This window comes from Pinus tabuliformis, chromosome 3_2 (assembly GCF_031772625.1).
Source record: "Pinus tabuliformis cultivar Carrire ecotype Pingquan chromosome 3_2, CPIR1, whole genome shotgun sequence".
Taxonomy (NCBI): Eukaryota; Viridiplantae; Streptophyta; class Pinopsida; order Pinales; family Pinaceae; genus Pinus; species Pinus tabuliformis.
The window spans coordinates 847,240,268-847,254,986 of NC_142302.1; the positions used below are offsets into that span (position 1 = coordinate 847,240,268).

A 14,719-nucleotide genomic window follows, 5' to 3' on the forward strand; every position below is an offset into this window, starting at 1 on the left:
CGTCTCTGTGTGGAAAGGAGGGTTGGGGCATATTTGCGGTAGTAGGATGTATAATGTTGGGGATGGGATTTGAAAAGAGGGCGCTATAATTCTTCTGAATTAATTTCGGTGGAATATTGAGAAGGGTATTTGATGTATTTCGTGAATTAGAAAATAGGGTATTCGTTAGTGTAGAAATGACTACGCATTATGAAGAAAACGGGAGGGTATCATGAGCTTGTCATATATTGACACAGCGTAGGCAGTTTTGATTCTTTGTTTTCTCGTGCTTTTTGTTTTGAAGAAGCATTTCAGATCGTATGAGTGGTTGTTCTTGTTTTATTTACTGGTTTTTTCTTGTGTCCACAGATCGATTTGTTTTCCCTAGCTCCTATTTGACAAATATTCATTCTTCATGTCCTCTGTGGTCGAGAAACCCCAGAGACCTTGGCTATGGATTCATTAAGAAGGAAGCGAAAAGGAGCAGCAATAGATCTTGCCATTTTGGAACAGAGAGCTCGTCTATGTGATGATGGTGCATCTTCCACATCATTGGCCACACACCTTTCTTTCCAACAGCAGAGGAAGCGGAGGAAAGAAAAGATGAGGGACGAAGAATTGGGTTCCCGGCATCTGCATCCTACAGCAGCTGCTACTGCTCCTCCTCCAAGAAGGGGTTGTTTACCTAATTCACCAGGACGAGGGTTAAAGAGAAAGGTTGGCTGCATTGATCATGCTACTCGGACTGGCAGGAAGCGGAAGCTTGAAACTGATTATTCTTTAGGCCTAGAATTGGGACGAGGCAAATTTGGTCTGGTAAGAATATGCAAGAGCAAGGCTACTGGAGAAGAGCTGGCCTGCAAGACTCTGCCCAAAAAGACTGAAGAAAACGTGCATAAGGAAGTTGAGATTATGCAGCATCTTTCAGGCCATCCCAGTGTTGTCACACTCCAAGCCGTGTATGAAGATGCAGAATCTTTGCATCTTGTGATGGAATTATGCTCTGGTGGATGCCTGATCGATGAGATGTCTAGGAATGGATGCTACTCTCAGCACCAGGCTGCTAAATTGATCAAAGAATTAATAATGTTCATTAAGTACTGCCATGAGAATTCATGGCAGTACCACTACTCTCCTGAAGTTTCATGAAATTTTGAACTTTGACATGGAATGTTGAGTCAATTCACACGGCTCTATAATTGTTCAACAAATTGAATAGTTGGTTCTTTTTACTGCAATGTTTCTGTATTTTCTCACGTAATTGGTCTAATACTGCAGACTAAGCTGTAACAATGTTGTATGCACACCACAATTTGGGAATGAATTAGTGTTTTGGACATCAATCTAAATTGTTCTTCAAATATATTCTCAAATTTTAGATCTGTTATATGATCAAAACAAATCTAATTTTATTTATGGTGTTCATATTTAAGAAAGAAGCTCTTGGGTTCATAACATCTTGACGTGCAGTTTTATGAACCTGTTGCTTTTGAACCAAGTCAACCTGAAACGTGCATTCTTAGTTATTCTAATGCTTCAATTATGAACTTGTTGAGGGCCCTGAAATCGGGTCAACAACAAGGGGGATACCCACCCGGTCGGGAACCTGGTTGGCGGCTCCTTGCCCGTTTGGTGTAGCGGGTCCGACTGGGGATAACGGGACCAGCTTCCCGATCTAAGAGGTGTGTGTGTGTGTGTAGGGTTTGATTATGCTGTTTCTTTGAGAACTTTTGAGAGCTAATTTAAATCTAACTCATGATTTGACTATAAGCTGCTGAAATCTAATGAAAACAACATGTGCAATCTACGCTAACCCGGGGTATATCTTTTCCATCATGCGATCTAAAAAGATTTCGTATAATAACTGGTAATGAAGATTATTCAGCTACTATAAGAATATAAACCATTCTGCATAAGAAGTTAAACAGGACAGTTGTGGACTGCATATCGCATGATAAATCATTCATATGTCAAGCATGAACAAATGACTCCATTGTACAAAAGTGCCAAATGGCAACCACACATTTATACATTAACATATAAACAACATCAGCTGTATATCACTCTAAGCAAATAAGTAGAAATTCATCAAGAGATAAAAGTACCATTTATGACTAATTTTTACTCACAAACTTCAAGCAATAATGATTTACTTCTACCTACTTCTAACACCTACTAAGAGTACAGAAATGCAACATCAGTATCAGACATTAAGATGCAAATATCAATAAATCCGATCCTTCCATTCATCAAAACCTCCTCTGAGGTGCAGAAGTGCATGTTCCGAGGACAAGTTTTTGACAAATTTCTGGACCCTTCTCCAATGCAATGAGAAGGGTTAAAATACTATGTCTTATTCCTAATAATAGTATTATTACAAAATTAAGGATTCGGTTTTCAAACGACCGTCCTTTTTCTAATATAACTAAAACAAAAAGAAACAACATTCTAAATAAAACTACTTGTGGACTTGGTCTTTGAAGTTGCATGTTTCTAACATAGGCTTGAGAAGAGTCGGCTGGCTAATTTCCGTTCTGAGCTGGGCTGCGAAAACGACATCTATAAGAGCTGGCGCTACCTTCTCGGCTGCGTTCATGATACACTTTACCGTCATCCATTGGCTATGTGGTTTAACCAGGTACATCTAGTAACTTTCCCAATTCAGTCTAGCCAGTGCTTGGATAGCTTTCCCTTTTTCCTGTGCCTTTTGCCTCCATTCTGTCTCCAGTTGCAACTTGTTTGGTAGGTATCCCGGGGTGGTCTCTGAAATCAAATTGGCCCTGTGTAAATTTTCATTTACACAGTCGATAAGAATACTTGCCTGTGTCGCTGCTGCCTCTGCTGCTTGCTCTGCCTGCGTGATCTGCTCGTCCCATTTATTAAAGAGCATTTCTTTATGATTTTCATTAATTCTAGGTGCTCCTACTCTTTTTCCCTTCTCATCATCTTGCCAAGTCAGATACTCTGTCACTCTCTTGTCGTTCTGATCATATTCGCTTCGCAATTCCACCGCCTGACTGGTGATTTTGTCGCTTAGCTCACAGAAGTGCCTCCACTATGATATTTTACGCCCCAATTCTTCTTGTTGCTGCAGTAGTTGATCGTTCAAGCCGATGGACTCTGAAATAAACTCTGCAAGCTTAGGTTCATCTCTGTGCATTTCTTGCTCCGCCTGCAGTTGTTTTTCTTTTTCTTCAAGACTCTTTTGGTAGCCTATTTGCATCTGTTGGAAGTCTTCTTGGAGCTTTTCGAGCTGTCTGGAAGCTTCATTGTTTGCGTTGGCTTGCTGTAACTGTTGTTGTAGCAGTTGTATGTGATTTTCTCGTTCCTTTAAGAGCTGCTGAACTTCAGAGGCCTTGTCAATAGTTGCAGAAGCATACGCTCCTGCAATTTGAGACAGCTTCGTAAGATTTTCTGTAGGATTATTACTTGGGTCTTTCCACAAGACGTCTAAATGTTCAGCGTCTTGAGACAGTGCATTTTCGAGCTTTCTTTTCTTTCTTTGTCTTCTCACAACTGCTTTGTGCTGGGGACTGTAGAACACATCTAGTGGGGGAATTTCTTCTACGTTAAGTAGAAGTTCTGAGGATGGAGTGATGGAGAGATCTTCTGCTTCTGTGGTAACGCTGACTATGGTTGGAGCAACTTCTTGCACCTCCTGCGTATCGTTCATGGGCGTCTTTGGGACTTGCCCTTCGAGGTTGATTAATTCATTAAAGGACTCCCACTCTTTATCTAGCTCTGCGGTGAGAGGAGCTTCGATAACCGGAGGGGGAACATCCCTTGGTGGCAAGGTGATAACTTGTTGCTGAAACATTACACTGGACCGAGCTGTATCTTTGACTACTTCTTCGTTAATTCTTTTGTCATGCACAGATTCTTCAGGATGTTCGGAACCTTCTCGCGCGGCGTTGGACTTAGATTTGGAAGTGCTGGAGTTCTCGCTGAGGCTGATGCTCGGAGTTGGCTCTCTAGTAGGTATTCGTAGCCTTTCTAGTGGAATGCTGGCCAGCCTTCTATCTCTATATGATGTGAATTTCTGGAGTTCACCTGGAGATAACCTTGACTGAGCTTCTCGCAAAACCTCTTTGAGTGAGCTCTTACCCTGAAAGAGATCGTCAAACAAATATTTGTGTCCGATGAACACTCTTATCTTGACGTTCGTAGTAAACTCTTGGGCAACTTTATTTGGGTCGAATGGCCTCATTGGGAACTTATATAATTGAAGGCACGTCACGTTTTCCACCTCATCAAAAGCGTGTCCTGCATCGAATAAAGAGAAGGCCCCACAATTGACGGGAAATTGAGGCCAAATGGCCTTTTTCTTATCTTTTAATTCTTTGGTTAAGCCGCCTTCAGAGCAGGTTTGATAAGCGATTTCTCGAGCCAAAAGCTTGTCTGGGACATACAAGGGTAGGACATGTGGAGGAACAGTGCTTCCATAAACTCGAATGTAAGTAAACCATTCTTCCCCAAACCATCTTGCGATGGAGATGATGTCGGTCACGGCTTCGGGAGAGCACCTTGGGGGGTCCTTACCATATATCATTCTATATATGGGCAATATAAGCCCATGGCAAATCTGGTAAAAATGAGGGGCAAACTGGGAATCCCACAAGACTTTGTGATAGACGTGAATAGGCAACGGGTCTTGGGTAGTCCATTTCCATCCCATAATGGGGAAATTAGATACAAGGCAAACAGAATCCATAACATAGGCAGCCAAATAGAAAGGAGGATAGACCCTTTGAGAAAAGGATCTTTTGGACTTGTAACTAACCACAACCGTATATAGAGTATCGGAAAGAATTTTAGCCCAATCTACTAAATCGGCATTTGTGGCAGCGTCAATTAATGGCAGCCACTCAGATGAAAACTTGTTGATATCGGGCATACCAAACAACCTACACAGCATGGCTGCAGCAAAACAATATGGAGAAGTAAGGGAACCAGTGCTATACATACCTTTCTTATCCTTCTTTAACGGCTCATCTCTTCTAGACCATTCTTTAGTGGTGTCCGATAGATCTGGGTTCTCCATTGCGAACTTCCTAAGAAATTCTGCATTATAGGTCGCTTGCGGTTCGGGCAGATGGTACATTAGCTTCAGATCTTGGGCGGCGAAAGATCCCACGAGCCCATGTCCCTGAATCTTGAATTGTCTGTTGTTTAATTCTACATCATCCAGAATCCACTTGACCATATCTGTGTATGGTAGAATCTTAGGCCTTGCCGCTATTCTGTGAAGGAATGAACATGCTAGGTCTTCTAGGGTTGCTTCAGAGGAGCGTGGTGCACCTGCAACGGCAGTCACTTTCATTATTCTCGGCTTCTCCTCTTCTAATAGCCTGTACATGCCTTCCCATGTGGAGATTCCTGCATCTCGGTTGCAGGCTGTATCTGTGTATAGGGGCGCCATCTCCTTGGTCTTCTCTCTTGCTTCGGAGCTCTGAGCCTTGTTCTTCTTTCCCATTTTTACTTTGTGTTTCTTTCTGAGTCGTCTTTGCACTTTGTTCCTGCAGATTACAAGTGAAATGGAATGTCCGATCAGAAAGGTGATGGGAGAGTTTTAAATGCAAGAGATAAATCAATTACGCCATCTTACGTGAAGCAAATATCCAACAAGGCACGCGTCTTTAATCCTCTTAATGACTGACAACCAATTTACTTACTAACATTAAAAGCGCATGATTTCAGGTCAGGTAATGGTAAGTGGCTTTTCCTTCGAAAGGCGCGCCCGAAGGATTCGTACTAAGGTGATTTTATGATTTGCTGACGTACCTTCGCATGTCGCATGATCGCAATATCGCAGATCGCAAAACCTAGTGCTTGCCAAATCTCGTCTCGCTTGTTTATGCGATCTGCGATCGCAATATCGCAGATCGGCGAATTTCTTGGCTTTTCGTTATGGACATCAGTATGGTGCGATGCGATGTCGTTATTAATTATGGGAGTGGCGCGTATTTTGATTTTTAGAAGAGTAACGGAGATGTTTCCTATCTTTTTGCATACGCGACTTTAAAAGACCTGTCGTCTTCCATAGAAAAATATCTAAGATGCCTTTTCTAAATTATGATTTGTAACTTCAAAAAAAGAAAGTCTAGCTTTTCTTAAAATTTTTATCTAAGGGTCCCCATACATTTGGTATCATGATTTGATACTAAATAAAAAAGGGGGGGGGGGGGGGGTTGTTGTTGGCCACAACAATTGGCGATTCACTTGGGAGAACCAGTTATCTCTGTTATTTCTATTGACGCTTTTTAAAAACTTCTGAAAAATTTAAAAATTTGAACTTTATTATAAAAAGATAAGACAAATGAGACTTCAAACTGCCTATGATGTTTCGTTTCAAACTCTTTCCGTTTCAATTATTTGTACACCCAGTTCGTCTTTGCATCTAAATCAGCTGTTACTCGGTCTTTGTAAAACATAAAATAAAGTCTTCTCTGTTTATCAGTCCTTTAGTATGCTCCTTAGTCGCAGGTAGAGCCTCTGCTGCCAGCAGGCATCCATAGCCTCGACAGGGTTACCTTTTAACCAGCAATGATCCTTTATCCTGCTTGAGGTTACTCGCAACATTCCAGAGAAAAATCCTTTTTACACACTTTTCCTTTTTTAATTCTCTAAAGAACAATGTCTTGGTTTGGTGGCCAAATTATGACACAGTCATTCACTTGATTTATACTTTTGCTGAACAAGCCGGCTCGTGATGAGACCTCTTGTCTTTTGATTGCAACAATCTTAAGTCGTTTCCCTGTTTTGATAGACAGTTTTGGCAAAGTCAGCAAGTTATAATATCTGTGATCATGATAAGTCGGCTCGTGATGAGACCTCTTATTCTTTGAGATATAGTGTTTTTCTTGGGTTGTTTCTCTGAATGCTGTAGTTTCCTTTTAGCAGGGAGGAAGTCATTGTTTTTCCTTAAGAAAGTTCTGGACGACAATGATAGGGCGATAAAGGCTGTTTTGACAGAGAATACTTATCTTAAGATTGATACCTTTCATTGTGCTGACCTAAAACAAATCCTATACTGAGATAGCTTTCTTTAAAATTTTGGAGTTTGAAACTATCATCATATATGGGTTGAAGTTCTAATGATAATAAAGATCAAATTTTCTTAAAAGATTCGTTGTTGATAGTAGCAGAAGTTCCAATTTTTAAACAGAGAAAAGGTACCTTCAGTAAATGTCAAATGTCATTGAACCAGAACAAACATTATTATGGAGGAAATTAAAAAGGAATGATAGGCAAATATTTTCTGAGGTTATGAAGAGAATATGTATAGCTTTGCCTATCAGTTATTAAAAACAAAAACCTAACTAAACTACTCCTACTCCTACTCCTATTCTAACCATATACAGGAAATAACTATGTGAAATGATATTTCCAATGGAACCATCTATTCATTTTTATCCCTAGCCAAATGAATCTTCCAAGCATTAATAAAAAGAAACGAATTTTTCTTGGATCGTAATTGTTGGCTAAGAAATAAAAACACAGAACCTCAATTGGAATTCTGGCTGATTTTCTTTTCTTATGCAAAGTTGTTTCCAACTGGGTACCTATTGGATCATAAAAATCAGAATGAATTTCAGTTGTGAATTGATGATGTCGCAATAGGAAGGATAACAAGTCAAATGGTGGACAAGATTTTTTTATTTCAATGACTTGTAACTTTTTATCTGTTAATTTTGAGTTTTTTGTGATTTTGTTCGAGAAGAAAATTCCCATATGTAAGTCGCTAAAACATAATCTATCAAAAGTTTGAAGATTTGAAAAGAAATCCGATTTTGTACATAATGGGTTTGAGTGAGAAAGGAATGATTGGGAATTTATGCAAATAGTGTTACAGCACGACTGGGTTTTACTTGTAACATCTTGTTTTTCACAAAAACTGGCCAGGTTTTGTGAATAGGGAACTAGGTCATGATTACAAACAGGGATGGAGCTTTCCTCATGATACGAATCATAGATCGGGGTATTACCTGGGATAGTAAAATCATTTAAGTGATATTTTACTTCGAGATGAGGGTGGACCGACATGATTTCTGTTTTAAGATGTCCTTTATCCTCTGGCCCTAGTTGAGTTATCTGAGAAAACTCAACAACATTATCATTGTCAAAGTAACTATCACAAAAGACTCTACAGATTTCCCTAGGTTCCTCCTTTTCATTGTATGTTTTCTGACAAGGGAGTTCAGGCAATCCCTTTTTATCCTTGATCGAAAGCTGTGTTAATGCAATCTCTTTAACTTGAAAACCTAATGATGAGTCATCTAAATAACCCTCTGTAGTTTTTGAGATATCTTGAATATTAAGAGGGGAAAGGTTGTCATCACTAAAAACATCAGGATAAAGAGAAAAATGTAAATCTGGAACAATGCATTTAAAAACATCATAAAAGAAACTTTGTTCATCAGATCCATCACAAATGTCGGGCTTTAGATCATACCTTTTTGCGCTGATACTTTTTGAAAGGGAAACATTTGATTGATCTAACCTTGGCATCTGCATTCGTTGACTTGAAATGATATTGTCAGAGTCATCTTCTTTTTCCAAGGTAATTTTGCTTTTAGCATCTTCATCTCTCTTTTCTGGTAGTAGAGCATGCATGACTCCCAGGCTTTGTAGATTTTCTTCATTATGGATGCTTTGTGTATTTAACTTGGAATGATCATTCATATTAGAAGAAAAGCTAACAAAGGTAGAATTAATTTCTGATTGGTCAGACACAGGAGGTGGGAAATACTCATCGTAATCTGAAGATTCTTCGTCTGTGAGCTCATTTTCAAGATCATACTGTAGGCATTTAAGATGAAATCGCATATTGAAATCCCTTACGGGTTCATCTTTTTCTCTAAGATAATCAATTTCATCATATACCTGGTCGTAATCATAACAATCAAATTCCAAGATGAAAATCTTAACGAACTGGTCCCAGCTGTGAATTGATGCAACTGGGAGGGTTCTGCACCATTTTGTAGCTTCTGCTGTGAAGGTAAGAGTAAAAATCCTGCACAAAACGCCTTCATCAATCTTCTGAGTATCAGAAGTTGAAACTTTTTGTATGAACTGAAGGGCGTGATTGAATGCGGAAGAGTTTTTCTTACCATTGAACTTTACCTGAGACAATAGCCTTACCACGTCCGGTGGAATGTTGGAAGAGGTATGAACATAGATGCAACTCCAAATAGGAACTTCATGAGTAGTCATCCTGTTTCAAGATTTATAATTCAAAAACATTCCAACAGGTATTATGCTCAGGCCCTCCTTCTAGCGCCAAATATGTTGAGGGCCCTGAAATCGGGTCAACAACAAGGGGGATACCCACCCGGTCGGGAACCTGGTTGGCGGCTCCTTGCCCGTTTGGTGTAGCGGGTCCGACTGGGGATAACGGGACCAGCTTCCCGATCTAAGGGGTGTGTGTGTGTGTAGGGTTTGATTATGCTGTTTCTTTGAGAACTTTTGAGAGCTAATTTAAATCTAACTCATGATTTGACTATAAGCTGCTGAAATCTAATGAAAACAACATGTGCAATCTACGCTAACCCGGGGTATATCTTTTCCATCATGCGATCTAAAAAGATTTCATATAATAACTGGTAATGAAGATTATTCAGCTACTATAAGAATATAAACCATTTAAGATAAACCATTCTGCATAAGAAGTTAAACAGGACAGTTGTGGACTGCATATCGCATGATAAATCATTCATATGTCAAGCATGAACAAATGACTCCATTGTACAAAAGTGCCAAATGGTAACCACACATTTATACATTAACATATAAATAACATCAGCTGTATATCACTCTAAGCAAATAAGTAGAAATTCATCAAGAGATAAAAGTACCATTTATGACTGATTTTTACTCACAAACTTCAAGCAATAATGATTTACTTCTACTTACTTCTAACACCTACTAAGAGTACAGAAATGCAACATCAGTAGCAGACATTAAGATGCAAATATCAATAAATCCGATCCTTCCATTCATCAAAACCTCCTCTGAGGTGCAGAAGTGCATGTTCTGAGGACAAGTTTTTGACAAATTTCTGGACCCTTCTCCAATGCAATGAGAAGGGTTAAAATACTATGTCCTAATCCTAATAATAGTATTATTACAAAATTAAGGATTCGGTTTTCAAACGACCGTCCTTTTTCTAATATAACTAAAACAAAAAGAAACAACATTCTAAATAAAACTACTTGTGGACTTGGTCTTTGAAGTTGCATGTTTCTAACATAGGCTTGAGAAGAGTCGGCTGGCTAATTTCCGTTCTGAGCTGGGCTGCGAAAACGACATCTATAAGAGCTGGCGCTACCTTCTCGGCTGCGTTCATGATACACTTTACCGTCATCCATTGGCTATGTGGTTTAACCAGGTACATCCAGTAACTTTCCCAATTCAGTCTAGCCAGTGCTTGGATAGCTTTCCCTTTTGCCTGTGCCTTTTGCCTCCATTCTGTCTCCAGTTGCAACTTGTTTGGTAGGTATCCCGGGGTGGTCTCTGAAATCAAATTGGCCCTGTGTAAATTTTCATTTACACAGTCGATAAGAATACTTGCCTGTGTCGCTGCTGCCTCTGCTGCTTGCTCTGCCTGCGTGATCTGCTCGTCCCATTTATTAAAGAGCATTTCTTTATGATTTTCATTAATTCTAGGTGCTCCTGCTCTTTTTCCCTTCTCATCGTCTTGCCAAGTCAGATACTCTGTCACTCTCTTGTCGTTCTGATCATATTCGCTTCGCAATTCCACCACCTGACTGGTGATTTTGTCGCTTAGCTCACAGAAGTGCCTCCACTGTGATATTTTACGCCCCAATTCTTCTTGTTGCTGCAGTAGTTGCTCGTTCAAGCCGATGGACTCTGAAATAAACTCTGCAAGCTTAGGTTCATCTCTGTGCATTTCTTGCTCCGCCTGCAGTTGTTTTTCTTTTTCTTCAAGACTCTTTTGGTAGCCTATTTGCATCTGTTGGAAGTCTTCTTGGAGCTTTTCGAGCTGTCTGGAAGCTTCATTGTTTGCGTTGGCTTGCTGTAACTGTTGTTGTAGCAGTTGTATGTGATTTTCTCGTTCCTTTAAGAGCTGCTGAACTTCAGAGGCCTTGTCAATAGTTGCAGAAGCATACGCTCCTGCAATTTGAGACAGCTTCGTAAGATTTTCTGTAGGATTATTACTTGGGTCTTTCCACAAGACGTCTAAATGTTCAGCGTCTTGAGACAGTGCATTTTCGAGCTTTCTTTTCTTTCTTTGTCTTCTCACAACTGCTTTGTGCTGGGGACTGTAGAACACATCTAGTGGGGGAATTTCTTCTACGTTAAGTAGAAGTTCTGAGGATGGAGTGATGGAGAGATCTTCTGCTTCTGTGGTAACGCTGACTATGGTTGGAGCAACTTCTTGCACCTCCTGTGTATCGTTCACGGGCGTCTTTGGGACTTGCCCTTCGAGGTTGATTAATTCATTGAAGGACTCCCACTCTTTATCTAGCTCTGCTGTGAGAGGAGCTTCGATAACCGGAGGGGGAACATCTCTTGGTGGCGAGGTGATAACTTGTTGCTGAAACATTACACTGGACCGAGCTGTATCTTTGACTGCTTCTTCGTTAATTCTTTTGTCATGCACAGATTCTTCAGGATGTTCGGAACCTTCTCGCGCGGCGTTGGACTTAGATTTGGAAGTGCTGGAGTTCTCGCTGAGGCTGATGCTCGGAGTTGGCTCTCTAGTAGGTATTCGTAGCCTTTCTAGTGGAATGCTGGCCAGCCTTCTATCTCTATATGATGTGAATTTCTGGAGTTCACCTGGAGATAACCTTGACTGAGCTTCTCGCAAAATCTCTTTGAGTGAGCTCTTACCCTGAAAGAGATCGTCAAACAAATCTTTGTGTCCGAAGAACACTCTTATCTTGACGTTCGTAGTAAACTCTTGGGCAACTTTATTTGGGTCGAATGGCCTCATTGGGAACTTATATAATTGAAGGCACGTCACGTTTTCCACCTCATCAAAAGCGTGTCCTGCATCGAATAAAGAGAAGGCCCCACAATTGACGGGAAATTGAGGCCAAATGGCCTTTTTCTTATCTTTTAATTCTTTGGTTAAGCCGCCTTCAGAGCAGGTTTGATAAGCGATTTCTCGAGCCAAAAGCTTGTCTGGGACATACAAGGGTAGGACATGTGGAGGAACAGTGCTTCCATAAACTCGAATGTAAGTAAACCATTCTTCCCCAAACCATCTTGCGATGGAGATGATGTCGGTCTCGGCTTCGGGAGAGCACCTTGGGGGGTCCTTACCATATATCATTCTATATATGGGCAATATAAGCCCATGGCAAATCTGGTAAAAATGAGGGGCAAACTGGGAATCCCACAAGACTTTGTGATAGACGTGAATAGGCAACGGGTCTTGGGTAGTCCATTTCCATCCCATAATGGGGAAATTAGATACAAGGCAAACAGAATCCATAACATAGGCAGCCAAATAGAAAGGAGGATAGACCCTTTGAGAAAAGGATCTTTTGGACCTGTAACTAACCACAACCGTATATAGAGTATCGGAAAGAATTTTAGCCCAATCTACTAAATCGGCATTTGTGGCAGCGTCAATTAATGGCAGCCACTCAGATGAAAACTTGTTGATATCGGGCATACCAAACAACCTACACAGCATGGCTGCAGCAAAACAATATGGAGAAGTAAGGGAACCAGTGCTGTACATACCTTTCTTATCCTTCTTTAACGGCTCATCTCTTCTAGACCATTCTTTAGTGGTGTCCGATAGATCTGGGTTCTCCATTGCGAACTTCCTAAGAAATTCTGCATTATAGGTCGCTTGCGGTTCGGGCAGATGGTACATTAGCTTCAGATCTTGGGCGGCGAAAGATCCCACGAGCCCATGTCCCTGAATCTTGAATTGTCTGTTGTTTAATTCTGCATCATCCAGAATCCACTTGACCATATCTGTGTATGGTAGAATCTTAGGCCTTGCCGCTATTCTGTGAAGGAATGAACATGCTAGGTCTTCTAGGGTTGCTTCAGAGGAGCGTGGTGCACCTGCAACGGCAGTCACTTTCATTATTCTCGGCTTCTCCTCTTCTAATAGCCTGTACATGCCTTCCCATGTGGAGATTCCTGCATCTCGGTTGCAGGCTGTATCTGTGTATAGGGGCGCCATCTCCTTGGTCTTCTCTCTTGCTTCGGAGCTCTGAGCCTTGTTCTTCTTTCCCATTTTTACTTTGTGTTTCTTTCTGAGTCGTCTTTGCACTTTGTTCCTGCAGATTACAAGTGAAATGGAATGTCCGATCAGAAAGGTGATGGGAGAGTTTTAAATGCAAGAGATAAATCAATTACGCCACCTTACGTGAAGCAAATATCCAACAAGGCACGCGTCTTTAATCCTCTTAATGACTGACAACCAATTTACTTACTAACATTAAAAGCGCATGATTTCAGGTCAGGTAATGGTAAGTGGCTTTTCCTTTGAAAGGCGCGCCCGAAGGATTCGTACTAAGGTGATTTTATGATTTGCTGACGTACCTTCGCATGTCGCACGATCGCAATATCGCAGATCGCAAAACCTAGTGCTTGCCAAATCTCGTCTGGCTTGTTTATGCGATCTAGCGATCGCAATATCGCAGATCGGCGAATTTCTTGGCTTTTCGTTATGGACATCAGTATGGTGCGATGCGATGTCGTTATTAATCATGAGGGTGGCGCGTATTTTGATTTTTAGAAGAGTAACGGAGATGTTTCCTATCTTTTTGCATACGCGACTTTAAAAGACCTATCGTCTTCCATAGAAAAATATCTAAGATGCCTTTTCTAAATTATGATTTGTAACTTCAAAAAAGAAAGTCTAGCTTTTCTTAAAATTTTTATCTAAGGGTCCCCATTCATTTGGTATCATGATTTGATACTAAATAAAAAAGGGGGGGGGGGGGTTGTTGCTGGCCACAACAATTGGCGATTCACTTGGGAGAACCAGTTATCTCTGTTATTTCTATTGACGCTTTTTAAAAACTTCTGAAAAATTTAAAAATTTGAACTTTATTATAAAAAGATAAGACAAATGAGACTTCAAACTGCCTATGATGTTTCGTTTCAAACTCTTTCCGTTTCAATTATTTGTACACCCAGTTCGTCTTTGCATCTAAATCAGCTGTTACTTGGTCTTTGTAAAACATAAAATAAAGTCTTCTCTGTTTATCAGTCCTTTAGTATGCTCCTTAGTCGCAGGTAGAGCCTCTGCTGCCAGCAGGCGTCCATAGCCTCGACAGGGTTACCTTTTAACCAGCAATGATCCTTTATCCTGCTTGAGGTTACTCGCAACATTCCAGAGAAAAATCCTTTTTACACACTTTTCCTTTTTTAATTCTCTAAAGAACAATGTCTTGGTTTGGTGGCCAAATTATGACACAGTCATTCACTTGATTTACACTTTTGCTGAACAAGCCGGCTCGTGATGAGACCTCTTGTCTTTTGATTGCAACAATCTTAAGTCGTTGCCCTGTTTTGATAGACAGTATTGGCAAAGTCAGCAAGTTATAATATCTGTGATCATGATAAGTCGGCTCGTGATGAGACCTCTTATTCTTTGAGATATAGTGTTTTTCTTGGGTTGTTTCTCTGAATGCTGTAATTTCCTTTTAGCAGGGAGGAAGTCATTGTTTTTCCTTAAGAAAGTTCTGGACGACAATGATAGGGCGATAAAGGCTGTTTTGACAGAGAATACTTATCTTAAGATTGA

The 14,719-nt window shown here is 40.5% G+C and overlaps 1 pseudogene across 1 annotated transcript in view; it reads left to right on the forward strand.

The window, feature by feature from the left end:
* Window positions 1-388: 388 nt before the first annotated feature.
* Window positions 389-14,719, forward strand: part of LOC149183310 (serine/threonine-protein kinase PEPKR2-like) — a 35,862-nt pseudogene continuing 21,531 nt past the window's right edge. Inside the window, exons 1-2 of the transcript XR_016257693.1 lie at window positions 389-1,100; window positions 2,050-2,080. The product of XR_016257693.1 is annotated as a serine/threonine-protein kinase PEPKR2-like (transcript). The remainder of the gene's footprint in view (window positions 1,101-2,049; window positions 2,081-14,719) is intronic.